At 47.8% G+C, this 13,783-nt stretch overlaps 1 long non-coding RNA gene across 1 annotated transcript; it reads right to left on the reverse strand.

The window, feature by feature from the left end:
* Positions 1 to 933: 933 nt before the first annotated feature.
* LOC106019107 (uncharacterized) lies at positions 934 to 4,992 on the reverse strand. The gene is made up of 2 exons (XR_005264019.2): positions 2,822 to 4,992; positions 934 to 2,226 (listed from the first exon to the last, which is right to left on the reverse strand). It is a non-coding gene; the product is annotated as an uncharacterized lncRNA (long non-coding RNA).
* Positions 4,993 to 13,783: the final 8,791 nt, after the last annotated feature.

The following is a 13,783-nucleotide window of genomic DNA, read 5'->3' on the forward strand; positions in this document are numbered from 1 at the left end:
TGAGTGAATTGCTTCAGAGTGAATGATTCAGCCCTAGAAAGTGAAAAACACCTACTTATAAAGGAGTAAAAACACCTATTTATAAAGGTGTTTATTTTTATAATTTAAATTAAATTTATATTTATTTTGGCTCCCCTAAACAATGCTGCATCAGAGGCCTTGGATGGCCATTCTTTTTTTACTGCTCTTTGTGCCAGGTTTCAAAGTCCTGTGTTTAGTGCAATAGGTTGACCCAATTCCACTGCTGAATGGCAGCAAAGGTGAAAATCTCAGCAGTGCCACTAAGGGAAACTGTCCAGCCCCAGCAAAGCTGTCCCCATCAGCAGCCCCATCTCTCTCCGTCCTACAGAGGTGGCTGCTGCTGATGTGATGGGGCATTTAGCGGTAGGTGACTGTTCCACCTTACCCACCTACACAACAGAGAATTTGCTTGGGAGTTGACTTAGTTAGCAAGCCCAAAATATCTCCAGATATCCAGCGGTGCCTGTTTGTATACAAAATTGTCATTGTCTTACAGACGGGAGTTCTGATAAAGGTTAATTACTTAGATAAATTGAAAAATCTATGTTCATTTACAAATGGACATAAAATGAAGTCTCAATTATTATAATTTATTTCCACTGTCAACTTAGATGAAAGCATATTCAAAAATATTGCTGAAAGCTGGGGCCCTGGGGCCTGATCCTTCAAAGCCTTAACTGTGACAGTAGCTCTTGCTCCCATGGGGCAGCATTTCAGTCAAGCAAATAATGACAGATAACAACTTTTGTTTGGTGAAGAAACAAAAGCGATGTTATTTAAGAATAATGTGTGCAAATAATTCCTTCTTTGCCCAAAAGTCCTACACATTTGATTGGGAAAGTCAGGAGCATTTTTGTGCTACAGTAAATTCATAGCAAATATAAATAGACACTTCCATATATTTATTGCTCCAGAGAGACTTGTAGATGGATTTCACCTCACTTACCATACCACAAGCAAATTATGTTGAAATCCTTCCAAGATCTGAGATGATATGTTTATAAATTCTCCTTGTTGAACTCTTGGCCCCAAGTAACTTTATTATAATAAAACATTTAGGTGTTTATTTTATTTTTTTAATGCATTCTGTTTACTGGGAGAGAAATGGCAGCGGTTTGTAATTTCACATTCATCGGCTAAATTTTATGCTGCAAAACAAGCATAAAGCATAAATGCATCAAATAATAAAATAACACCCCAGTGTATCAGATATGTAATGAATTTCTGCATGTGCTGTTGTTTTCATTACGCTGATTTACAGCTGTTTTAATGTACACAGTCTTCTTAAACAACTTAGAGTTGGTTGTTCTGGAACTAGACTGCGATTCAAGACAAAATACTGGACGCTTGCCATCTTTTAGGGAGGTTATCAAAAACTCTCTGGGGGCAAACAATCATGGATTAAAGAGCTTAGGTTATTCAGCATAACAATGACGTTCTGTCCACTGAACCCAAATGCAAAATATGTTGGAAGCCAAACCAACACCACTGGAGCTGGAGACAGACAAGCAGCAAGGGACCACGATGTACATGTGCGCGTCAGTGTTTTGCAAATCACACATCAACCCTGAAATCTTCATTCAGGAACTCCTGGTGTGTTCCTGGTAACTTTGCTTGAGCATATACTTCTAAGTTCACAGTGCAATTCTAGCAGTTCTGTGCATTATTTTTGTTCTTGTGCAATATTGGCAGGGTCCCTTCCAACAGCGGCACTCCCTTTGGTATGTGCAGGTGGAAGGACTCCCTGCTGACTGTCTGTCATGGCACATCTGTCTGACAGTTGTGCCAGCTCTGTGTCCCCAGTCCTGTCTGTGCTCAGCACCTCAGGAACGTCTGGGTGCCAGTTTTCAAGAGGTGGGTGCCAGTTTCCAAGTCATTGGGATGCTTCTTAACATGTTATTCAAGGATTCCTCTCCCTGATCGAAGCAAATTTGTCGTAACTGTGATTAAAGCAGATTTACCATCTTAGTGGCAAAGCTGGGGAAGCCAGGTATGAAGCAACTGGAAAACAGCCCAGGGCAAAGCCCACAAAAACTTGTGAACCTCACAACCACCACGGATTTCTCCATTAAGGGGCTCTGCCTTTTCTTCGCTGCATCACTGTCGCAGACACGCTGTCATGTAGTTCCTCTCCATGTTGTAGTTCCTCTCCATATCTCCTCCTGCTTTGTCAGGGTGTCTATGAACAACAGCCACCAAAACTGCCTGAAAAAGAGCAACAACACCTCTGGTTGATGCCTGGATCTGTCTGTTCCTGCTCAGCTCCCTCTGTTGCCTTGTACCACAGGGCGCTCAGCGTCCCCTGCACTCATCAGAGCAGCCCCAGGAGCTGCAAAAGGATAAATGCCTGTGGTGACTGTACCAGGAGGTAAAGCAATTCCAGCACCCAGCTTTGCTGCCAGAAATGTGGTTGGAATTACTGCAGCTGTTATCTCCTTTAATCTTATCTCTCTTACAGGCTCTCTCACCAGCTTCCCAGTGAGTGGTAAGGACTGTAGTAACATCAATTACACATCCATTAGCATTACCAATATCACTTTTCATGCAGCATTATCGAGACATGGATGTAGAAAATGCCAATATTTTCTTTCCCCGCACTACGTTAATCAAGCTGTATGTCGCCACATGCCCGCTCGTGGCAGAGGCTGTGGTATTTGTGCTGATTTAACATTTACAAGCCGCCAGCCTGCCCAGGCGCTGTGCTCCTCACAAACACGTGTGAAAGGCTAATGGGCTCAACTGAAAAATGTGTCTGACTCCAGTAATCTTACAAACACTTGAAACACATTAGGGTACTCACACTGCTTTGTGGACATGAGGCCTGATCCCATTCACCACCAAACTGGTGGTAAAATTCCCGCAGCCTTCCCTGAGGCCCAGCTCTGCTGGGTGGGCTGAAGGCCTGCCTTGCTGGGGAGGTGTTTCCAGAACAGCAGCACTTGCAGCAGGGCTTATTCCACCCCTACTTGTCGGGCAGGAGCTCAGGGTACATGCAAGCTGCCTCAGAGATACTTAAAATTAGGTAGGACTCATCCTTCTTTCCTTTTTTTACATACCATGATGCCCTTCCAGCCTCAAGCCTGGACCCAATGTTGACTTCACCATCAGCTTCTCCTTCCCACCAGCATCACCTTGCCCACTCCCACTCACCGCAAGCAACAGCCATCCCCTTCAGCCCCATGTCCCCACACTGTCCCCACAGTGCCACCCTCCTCTTCCTTCACCTCTCCCTGCTGCACACAGAAGGCTCAGAAAAGCAGAAGCCACGTGCTGTCCTTCTACCTCTTCATATGCTGCCATGTCGCCTTTACAGACATCTCTTGCCCATCCTTGTCAGCTTTCAGGCCAGGACTATGGTGTAGGCACGTATTTGCTTAGCACCAAACACAGCAGGGCCCTGATCCATTGCCCTGACCCATCAGCTACCCCAGCAGCTGCTACTGCTGCTGACAGAGGTTGTAACTGAGCTAGGCCATTAGCCTTTTGTTTTCCTTTAATGAGAGAGTAATTTCTGTTGACATTGCTTGGTCTAAGTGTTGGTATCCCAGTATCGTCCTCATTTCGCACTTATTTCACACAGTCCTGACACGATAACAATGTCCACTTAATCTTGCATGGAAATTCCCTTTCAGTGTCCATTGGTCTCCCCTGATTTATGCGGACACTGCTTTCTTGTGTCACTATGAACTGCTCTCCATAGATTTTCCGTGTCATTGATTTGCCATCACCTCCACAATCCAATACAATTTTCCTCCACTTGCATTTGATATTCTTGTGTTGACACCGAAGACCTGCATCACTAATATTGTATTAACATCATTCTGACATGGGAACAAATCCTCGCGCTAATAACATTTACTGATAATAACATCACCATAATGCAGTTACCAGTAATTTGTTTCCGTAGGATTCAGTCTTTGGACTTGACATCCAGACATCCTCTCCGAAGCATTTTTGTTGAGCACCCCCTGCAATGCAGTGCTCTATCTGAATGAGTAGCAAAAACTGCAATACTAATAAATACCAATAATTTGATAGATTAGATCTTCAAAGATGTTTACAAGCAAATGTTTCGGTCTCCCAATAACCTACACAAAAAATAAACTTCCCATTCCATACCAGAATAAGCCTGGAGGGTTTCTCAAGACCGCTTTATGAAAAACTAGCAGAGGATCCTTGGAGTAAGCAATAGCTCAAGGGCTATGTCAGCTATATGAGAGACCCCAAGTTCGTCCTCTCTTCTACCTGACCCAGACAGGCTCCAGATGGCTGCCCTGACCTGCTGGTCATTCCCCATGAAAGGACCTCATTTTTGTTACAGCCAGAAATTCTGGCTCAGACCCTAGCAATCTCTCTCAACAGAATTTAATCAGTACTGATATGTTCCCATGAAAAGTTTCAGTTTCAATAAATCAGCATTTTCCAAGAGAAAAAAAAAAAAAAAAAAAAAAAAAGCATCTAGTTGGAAAACTCCCAGCCCACTCAGATCTCTGCTATCAGCTACAGAAAGTCAATATTATTCTCCATCATCAGGACCGCCTCTACACTTTTTTAAGAAAGAGAAACTAAGATCCCAATAAAGGGTACACTTTTTTTTTTCCTCAGTATTTCCTGAGTGATTAAAGACCCCAGGAATTTCACAGGACCAGTGCTCCAAAGTCACGTGTAAGCTTTCAAAAACGCCACCCCAAATCCATCATTCTGAAACCTGAGGTTAAAAACACAGTAAAAGCTAAATGAAACCTTGTTGAGGACCACACAACAAGAACATACTGTCCAAACAGTAATAAGAAGAGAAAGTTTTGAGCCCTTCTAGCTAAGGTATGGGTCAAGAAGTAAATCCAGGCCCTTCTGCAAGCCATGCTGTTGGAGATAGCTCTTTTTCCCCAGCCATGGAGCATCTCATTTGCCAAACCTATATGAACTGCCCGAAGCCACAGCTGGGGCCAGCACCTGGTGCCTCAGGTGTCTCTTAGCAAGCTCTGCCTCAAGAAGGCTCCTTCAGGCTCTGCTAGCAACAGCTAAGGATGAAACGGCTCCACTATATTTCCCATTAACAGCAGACCCAATGTATCCCAGTACTTCCAGTAGCAAACCTTACATATTTGTAGCTGACACAGAAATCTGGGGGAAAACTAAAGGATTTACTGAGTTGTCCCTGGCTGCTGTTCTGCTTGCAGAGGCAAACAAAATATTCACCAGAAAGCATTAGGAAAACTCAGTATTAAATTGTCATTTTGTCAATAAAACATCATTTCATCAATAGAATATCCAGGTGGCCCGAATGTTTCTGCATAATTAATTCTCCTGGTGCATTAAGGAATGTTGTACACAATATTAATCAAAAAGCACTGTCAATATAAGGACCATATATAAACCCAGCTAAAAAACAACAAACCTGTTTGAAAGCTAAGCTTTCTTTTTTTTTTTTTTTTTCTTTTCTTTTTTTTTCCCAAGATGACCCTTCAATCTAAGGGAGATGTGGATGCTGCTATCAAAAATGCAATTAAGAAAATAGCACGGTGGTCCCTGGAACCAAGAGGGCAACTGAAATTTTTGCAAGCATTTTGTTTAGGTCCCCAACCCTTTTCCTTATCAGCAGGGCTTTGCTGGGACCTGGGCTTAGCTGTAGCTTCTGATACATTAGAATCCCTGAGAGCAGAGCCTAGGAGAAAGAAGAATTTGTGGTTCTTGGAAAATCCTATGATTTGGGCATTTGTGTTTGCTCTGAATAAAAGAATAAAAATAAAAAGCAAAATGTCACAAAACTTCCTGAGAAATTCTGGATTTGGAAATATCTCACCAAGGCAAGCAAATCATTTTCTCTCGGTTTGGATTGAAATCTTTGACCAAGGTGATTTTTTTTCTAAAGTCACTTGCAGTGAAAAGAGAGCATTGCAGCCCAGGACTGTCAAAAATTCCCCTGCGAGCCCCAGTGAGCGCTGTTAATTCTCGCAGGGCTCTGCCGCTGCCCGCTCCCTGCCGAAAAAGCCCCTCGCCCCCATGTCCCCTTCCCAACCTGCCCCCTGCCCTTCCTCATCCTCATCCTCCCCATCCCTAGCCCCAGCCCCTGAGGCTTTAGCATCCCTTTGCTCTCCGCAGGGGAGGCACAAAAGCAGCCGCAGGGAGGGAAGGAGCATCCTTGGATCCTGAGCAAAGGCAGACGCGGGGAAATGGAGCTGGGGATGCTGCGGAGCTCACGGGGGAGCCGCTTTGGAAAGTTTTATGATTTGGCCAAAGGCTGGGTTTGTGGGATCGATGACAGGAGGTGTGCCCCCGTGCCAGGGGGACCTGATCCAGCCCCAGCTGCGGCTGTAAATCAGCTCGGTGGGTGTGCGAACACCCTCCCTGGGAAGGCTTCAAGGCAGGCGAGACGGTGCCGCTGGTTAGCTCTTAACCTCTTGCTTGGAAATGGCTCAGCCCTTTGGGGAAAAAAAATAAAAAATAAAATAAATCAGGAAGATATTTTAGCTCAGGAATTTCAGCCCCCATTTACTTTTGGTGGAATCAGAAGCCAGGAAAGCCAGAAGGGATATTTTAGGCATATTTGTTTGCAAACAGCAGTGGCAGCCCTGCCAGCAGCAGCGGTTATTCAGGCAGGGCGAATACCGCCTCCCGCTCCCTCCTCAGAGGGACGCCGTGGCACAAGGCTGAAGGGAACGAAGCAGCAGGATCTGCTGGAAATATTTTGATTTTTGTCCTCATGTATCAGAGGAATGTCACAAAACTTGCAGTCGTTTTATTTGCTCGAATCATTCTAGCAATCAGCAGATCTGCATGACCAAAGCAAATCAGTTCCGAGCCTAAAACGAAGCAACCAGTTCTGGAGTGAATAATATGAACTTTAAATGATTTTCTAGCCTTCTATTTATTAAGACCACTTTCTACAGAATTTTCATCAGAGATGTTACTAAATTCCATTACCTTATTGTGATTATCTCCTACCCTTAACATAGGAAAATTGATGCTACAATGTTTTCTCTCCCCAGAAAATCAGAGGTGCCACAACAAGTTGCCATATTCTGCACAAATAAGCCAGTAAAGCAAAGAATCCACTCAGACTTATCTATTTTATTTGTATTTTATATTTTCCGTGTGTCTGCATTTTAAATGTATTTTAATGTAAAGGTTAATGGAGTTTTAATAAAGGGCAGATGGCTACTCTAATTGCAGAACACCCAGCATACTCTTTTAAAAACCTCTTTAGCTGGCTAGACAGATATTAATAATTCTGAATGCCATTAGAAAAAGCAGAGGTTTGAAACAAATGATTCTTCGAAGTTAAATTTATTATTAAACCAAAACTGCAATCGTTGCATGCATTTTGCGAAGAAAAATTGTATTATCAATATATTTCCCATCAAGTGATCCCGTGAACTCTTTATTATCTATTATCTATAGCTAAATTATATATACTAAAGCACCAAACGTTGAACTTTCCATTATATATTGTTTCGTACCCAGATGACAACTTTCAGCCTGTTTTTATTTTAATTTCCTAAACACTTCACCAGTCGTGCAGCCTCCTCCCTGCTTGGATCTTTTTCTGCAAGAGCGTGGCTCCTGGGCCACATAGCATTATGCATGCACATCACAATCCCTGGTATGTGTCTTAAAAAAAAAAAAAAAAAAGGAGAAAAAGGAAATAAAAAGCATGAGCTATTTTGCACTGGGCCCCACGCCAAGAAGAGCCTCCTTGCCTCCAGAAAAATACAGTGAAAGCAAACCATGTCCACGAATGCCTCCCGAGCAGCCAGCTTGCTGGGCGTGGAAGGTGGCCAAATGCTGTGTGGGGATGAAGAGCCCCAGGTACCAATCCCGTGGGCTTTATGGCCAAAATAATAGGATTTTTTAAGCCTTCAGAGCCTGGTGTTTCAAAGTCCCTGGGTCAGATTAAGCCCTCGGTGAGGAGCAGAGTCCCTGTGCTGGAAGTGCAAGAGGCACAGAATTACTCCAGGATTGCTGCAGGACCCCATGGGGCTCGCAGCCCCCTGCTCTGATGCTTTTGATGATGCTTTTGGGGTTTTCTGCACCTCCGACAGCAGAGCTCATCCCAGCACGCCTCTCCTCACCGACAAAGAAAGGAAGGAGTGAGGCACGGACTAACCCCGTAACACCTGAAATAATTTAAACCGGACAGCAATTTTCTGCTTTGGAAATAATTTCTGTAACCTCTTCCTGCCCCCGCCGCAGACCCCTCCGCACAAGCCCATGTTCACCATAATCATCACCATCGCCCTCTGAAATTAGCAGTTACATTAACAAGGTTTTGAAATATGGGCTGGAATGCGGTTTGGGGCTCTGCAATGGAATAGAAGTAAGTTTTATATCATTTTATGGACGGACATTAATCAATGCTAAATCACAATGAGAGTCTTATGGAATCACATCGTGCAATCTCCTAAATCGCGAGCAGCTTGCCGTGATTGATGTCCCTCCGACGACATTTGATAGGATTAATAGTGGGAGCGGTCCACATTTAGATTTTACCATGTTAGGTGCTTTCTCTGAGCCAGCCTTGGATGGGAGGGACCTTTGGAGCCCGGGCCAGGAAGCAGTAGTTTTTGTCACATTATTAATCTGCCCTTATGATTCATCTTTTATCCTTCCTGACATTTATGTCGTTCCTCTGACATGCACGTTGGAGGCCCAAATGCTCCCAGAACTGAGTGACGTGAAGGCAAGGGGAGTCTTCGTCTGCCTCCTGAATAGGTGGCAGGTATCGCACCCTCCAGCCATGTGGAGTTGTCACGTCACCAAAATTTCCCTCAAAAACCAAGAGCAAGAAGCCTTTGCTGAGGGAAGAGGAGGTTGCAGGTCTACGTGGAGCCTCTGCAGGGCTGGAGTCTGGGGCCACCTGAACCTCCAAGAGCTGCAGCCCCAGCATCCCACCAGGATGCTCCTGTCTGGATGGGCCGAGTGACATGGGGTGGGTTGGGGATGGCGAGGCACAACTGCTCGCTCCCAGCTTTCCTGCAGCCCCAGGGGAAGGTTCAGCATCACCCCAGACCTGGCTGGGAGGTGACTTCTCCACCCCAGGTGTTTAAGCACAAGCTGTGACGGGCCACCAGGACAGCCCAGTGGGATGAGGGATGTCCCAGGTATCTGCCACAACCACTCAGGCCCTGGGGACAGGGCCAACCCTGCCCACAGGACCCCAAAATTGGGACTGGCAGAGCATGCGGCTGCTGTGCACCAGGGGCTGGATGGCCCAGGTGTATGTGAAGCAGCAAGGAGACCCCATGTCCTTTAGGACAGCCCTCAGGGGAGGGGACACGTCCCCAATCCCATCCACCTGGGGGGTGCACAGAGCACCCAGGGGCGCTGGCACAGAGTAGGAGCGAGCTTTTCCCCAAACTGCGCTGTTCCTCCTCAAAACCACCCGGCTTTGGTGTTTTATTTCATTTATTTTTCTGGCGGGGACCATGCGGAAATTCGGTGCAGTGCCGGCGCACGGGGCGGTGCGAGCCATTTTCAGACGGCGCCCCGCTGCGAGCCATTTTCAGATGGGCTCCCGGTCTTGCGCGGGGCGCGCAAACTCCCCGCGGTGCTCGGGGCTGATGCTTAAGACGTATGGAGAGAGGAGTAGTTAAAACCCGCATTATACAGCTCCGCCGCGTCGAAAATCGCGTGCGCTGACCCATATATTTTAAACCCGTAAACGGACTCCAGTCGTTTAAAATATTGCAACGTCGATAGGACTAATTAATTGGGAATAAGGAACGCGGGGATACAATTAAACGAGGAGAGAATCATTTTCTAATTTAATAGCGGGGCATTTATAAAGAGCGCGAGCTGCAAAGGCACCGAGCGATCCCAGCGGCGCGGCGCTAAATCAGCGCAGCCCGGGGGGGGCCGGGGGGGGCCGTGCGCCCCCGCGCAGAGCCGCGGAGCTGCGGGTGCCCCCCGGCCGCAAACACTGCGCGATTTTATTAGCCCCCATTTCCCCGGGGTAATTTATGGCGATAAAACAGACACCCGGGGTCCCCTTAAATTGTCTTTTCATAATGAATAAATTTAAGGCGGCTAATTAATATATAAACTAAGCCGATTTGTCAGGTTGATTTGTATTTTAGTTAATTGTGAAAGTAATTACCACACGGGCAAATTAACAGCTTTCTGGAAATGACCAAGGCTGGGGTTTTATTTCCTTCCTGGGTGAAGAAAATTCATTTTTCCCAGCTCTTGATGTGATGAATAAAAGCCATAAATCTGGGTGATTGGTGCAGGCAGAGTCTAAATGGCTTCATATTTCATTTTAGGTTTAATAGAAATATTCATGCTCTGTTTTAATGAAATTAAATTGGAGGGGGGTGGACTGCGAGGCTGGCGGTCGGGGCTTAAAGGGGCAGCGCAGATGCGGTGGGCTTTTTGTTGGCTTTTGGCGGATGAGGCGCTCGCTGCTCCAGGCAAAAACCTGATGCGAGCAGCCCAAATAAAAGTAAAATTGTCGCTCGAAGTTATCTGAAGAGAAGGTCCAACGAGAGCCGGCCAAAGGTTTGGAAGTCGGCTTGCAGAAATTAAATATATATAAATTAAAAAGCGGCATAAAGAAAACAGCCTGGCTGCTCAGTGCAGGGACGGCTTTCTCCCCCAAAAATGAACGGGTGAGGTGCAAAGAGGATGGGAAATCTGGCAGGGTGCTGGCTGAGCATCCTTTCTTTTTAGGGTCACCACCCCGGGGGATGCTCGGTGCCCTGCTGCTGCTCGGGGCCCTGCTGCCGGGGGGTGATACGGCCGAGCCCGAGCATGGGGGACCCCTCCGGCCCTACGAGCACCACGGGGCTGTCCCGGGCTCCTTTTCTCCCTTTTGGGGCTGATGCCGAAGTTTGCGGGCATCCCAGCGGGGGCCCTATGCCGGGAAGGGGATCCTAATGGATCCGCCGCGCGACTTGTTGATTTCCCCCGAGCAAATCCGGCTTTGATGCAGTCCCAGCGAGAGCGGTTAGCTGATGAATTGACAAAAACTAATCAGCTTTATTGGGAAACGGGTTAAGGGCAGCGGAGTGTCAATAATTCTCCGCCTGACCCCCTCATCCATTAAGGGAGGCAGGCTGATTAGAGCGAGGAGCCCCCGTGCTTTTTGCACCGAAATTGCTTTCATAAACTCACCATTATTAGCAGTCAAGGCGAGCAGCTAATTTAGAGGAAGACATCCCGAGGATGTCACATCTCGCAGGGAGGTTTATGTATCATTAGCTCATTTACACAATGTCGCGGCGTAAGATGGGCTTTTGGCAATAAGGCTGGCCCCGCGCCCGCGGGTCGCATCGGCTTTGTAGGGACCGGGGGGGGGCACAGGGGGGACACAGCCGCATGCTGACCCCCCCCTTGCACCGGTCAGGCTGTTTCAAAAGGCGAGATAGGGATCTGTTTGCCGGGGGGGCTGCTGAAAGGAGACCACCCGGAGGTGTCCGGGCAGCGCGCTATCTGCGCCGAGATAACCGCGCATTGTTGGGGCTGGATCAACACAGGTGCGGGAGCGCGGCCCTCCCTGCACGGGCTGCGGGAGCGGCGTGGGAGAGCACACCGAGGGGAAAGGGGGAGAGAGGGGGAAAAGGGGAAAAATAAGGAAGAAAGGAAAAAAGGGAGAAAGGAAGAAGAAAAAGGGGAAATGGAAAAAAAAAAGAGTAAAAAAGGGAAAACGAAAAAGGGAAAAAAGGAAAAGGGAAAAGGGAAAAGAGACAAAAAAGGAAAAGAAAGAAAAACGAAAAAGAGAAAAAAAAGGAAAAAAATAAAAAGGAAAAAATAATAAAAAAGGAAAAATTAAATAAAAAAATAAAAAAAGGAAAAAGAAAAAAAAGGAAAAAGAAAAAAAGGAAAAAGAAAAAAAGGAAAAAGAAAAAAAGGAAAAAGAAAAAAAAAGGAAAGAAAAAAAGGAAAAAGAAAAAAAAAGGAAAGAAAAAAAGGAAAAAAGGAAAAGTAAAAAGGGGAAAATGAAGAGGAAAAAAGAGAAAATGGGAAAAGGGGGGAAAAGGAAAAAAGAAAAAGGAAAAGGGGAAAAAGAGAAAAAGGAAAGAAGGGGAAAAGGAAAGAAGGAAAGAAGGGAAGAAGGGAAGAAGGAAAGAAGGGAAACGGTGAAAAGAAAAAATGAGAAAGGAAAAGGGGGAAAAAAGGAACAATGTAAAGGGGAAAAAGGAAAAAGGAGAAAATAAAAAAAAAAAAGAAAATAGAAAACGGGATAAAAGGAAAAAAGAACAGGAAAAAAGGAGAAAAGGAAAAAAGGAAAAAGAGGGAAAGAAAAAAAATGGAAAAGAAAAAATGAAAAAGGGTGGGAAAAAATGAAAAAAAAAAAAAAAAAGAAAACCGAAAAGTGTTCAATTAGGAAAAAAAAAAAAAGTGGAAATCGAAATTCCTCTCTGAGCACGAGATGTGCTCCCCCCCGGGCGGGAGGGCAGGGGGCAGCGGCCGGCCGGCCCCGGCGGGGTGGGAGCGGCCGAGGGGCAGCGGGGGCCGGGGCTGGGCCGGGGGCTGCGGGGGCCGGGGCTGCCCCCCCCCGGGTACCGCAACGCTGCCGGCCCTTGTCCTGCGGCTCCCTTCCCTCTTCCCCCCCGCGAACTGCACCCCTATTATTATTATTATTATTATTATTATTATTATTATTATTATTATTATTATTATTATTATTATTATTATTATTATTACCCCAAAGCCCCCCCGCTCCCCCATGCACGGTCCCCCGCTGCCATCCGCCTTGGGGTCCCGGGAGGTGACAGCCGTGTCCTAGGGGGGGTCCCGACCCAGCACCCCCTGGCTCAGGACCCCCCCGGGCCCTCTGCCGACGGAGCGGTCTTGAGAAGGGGAGCAGGAAAAAAAAAGCCGTGGGACATTTCGTTGTCGCCTTCGTGGTTTTTTTTTTTTTTTTTCTCATTTCCCTTTTTTTTCCCCCTTTTTTCCTTCCCCGTTTTTGCTCCCCCCTCACAAAGGGAAGCGGGGGCCGGGGGTCGCTCCCTGCTGTCGGGGGCAGCCCCGCCGCCCCTGGACGGTCCCGAGGGAGTGGGGTGACAGGGTTGGGGGTGTCGCATGGGGTCGGGGATGTCGCACGGGCACTATAAGGTTTTGGGGCCGAGAGTAAACCGGGGCGCACCGGGGGCTCCCCGCGGCCGCCCCCCCGGGGGAAACGGGACCCATGCGGGGTGGGGGGAGACCCCCTGACCCCTCTCTTTCCCTTTTCCCGTGGCTGTTTGTGCTGGATTATCGGCTCCCCCCCCCCACACACACACTCTTCAGCGAGGCGCATTCTGGTGGCAGGCATGACTCCCTGACCCACAGGTGTTTATTCTTTCCAAACTCCTCCAAAAGCGCTTGGCGGCGCGTTTAGGGCAAATATTTACCGTGTGCGAGAAGGGGAGGGGAGAGGGGGGGGGAATAAACTCCTCAACACCTCGCCGGGACCCCCGGTGAGGGCAAAAAAAACCACGGGGCGAACCCCCCCAAGAGCCTCCCCCGTCCCCTCCGACGGCGCTTTCTGGGGGACCTGGGGGGGGCTGCGGGGCCGTGCCGTCGGGGGGGCGAGGGAAAGGGGGGTAGGGGGGGCTCCGTGACAGGTGCTCGGCGGGGCCAATAGCGGGCTCGGCCTCCCGGCGCCGCCAATGGAGGCTGCAGAGCCTCCGGCCCAATGGGAGCCTCCTGAAGGCCCTTGTAGGGTCGCACCGCCCAGCGCGGCCCCACAGCCGCCCCGCTGCCCGCCGCCGCCGGGAGACGCGGGCCCGGCCGGGGGCCGCCCGCCCGCTGCCGTCCCAATTCCCCCTTTCCCCCCCCC

The sequence above is a fragment of the Anas platyrhynchos genome, chromosome 2 (genome assembly GCF_047663525.1).
Source record: "Anas platyrhynchos isolate ZD024472 breed Pekin duck chromosome 2, IASCAAS_PekinDuck_T2T, whole genome shotgun sequence".
Lineage (NCBI taxonomy): Eukaryota > Metazoa > Chordata > Aves > Anseriformes > Anatidae > Anas > Anas platyrhynchos.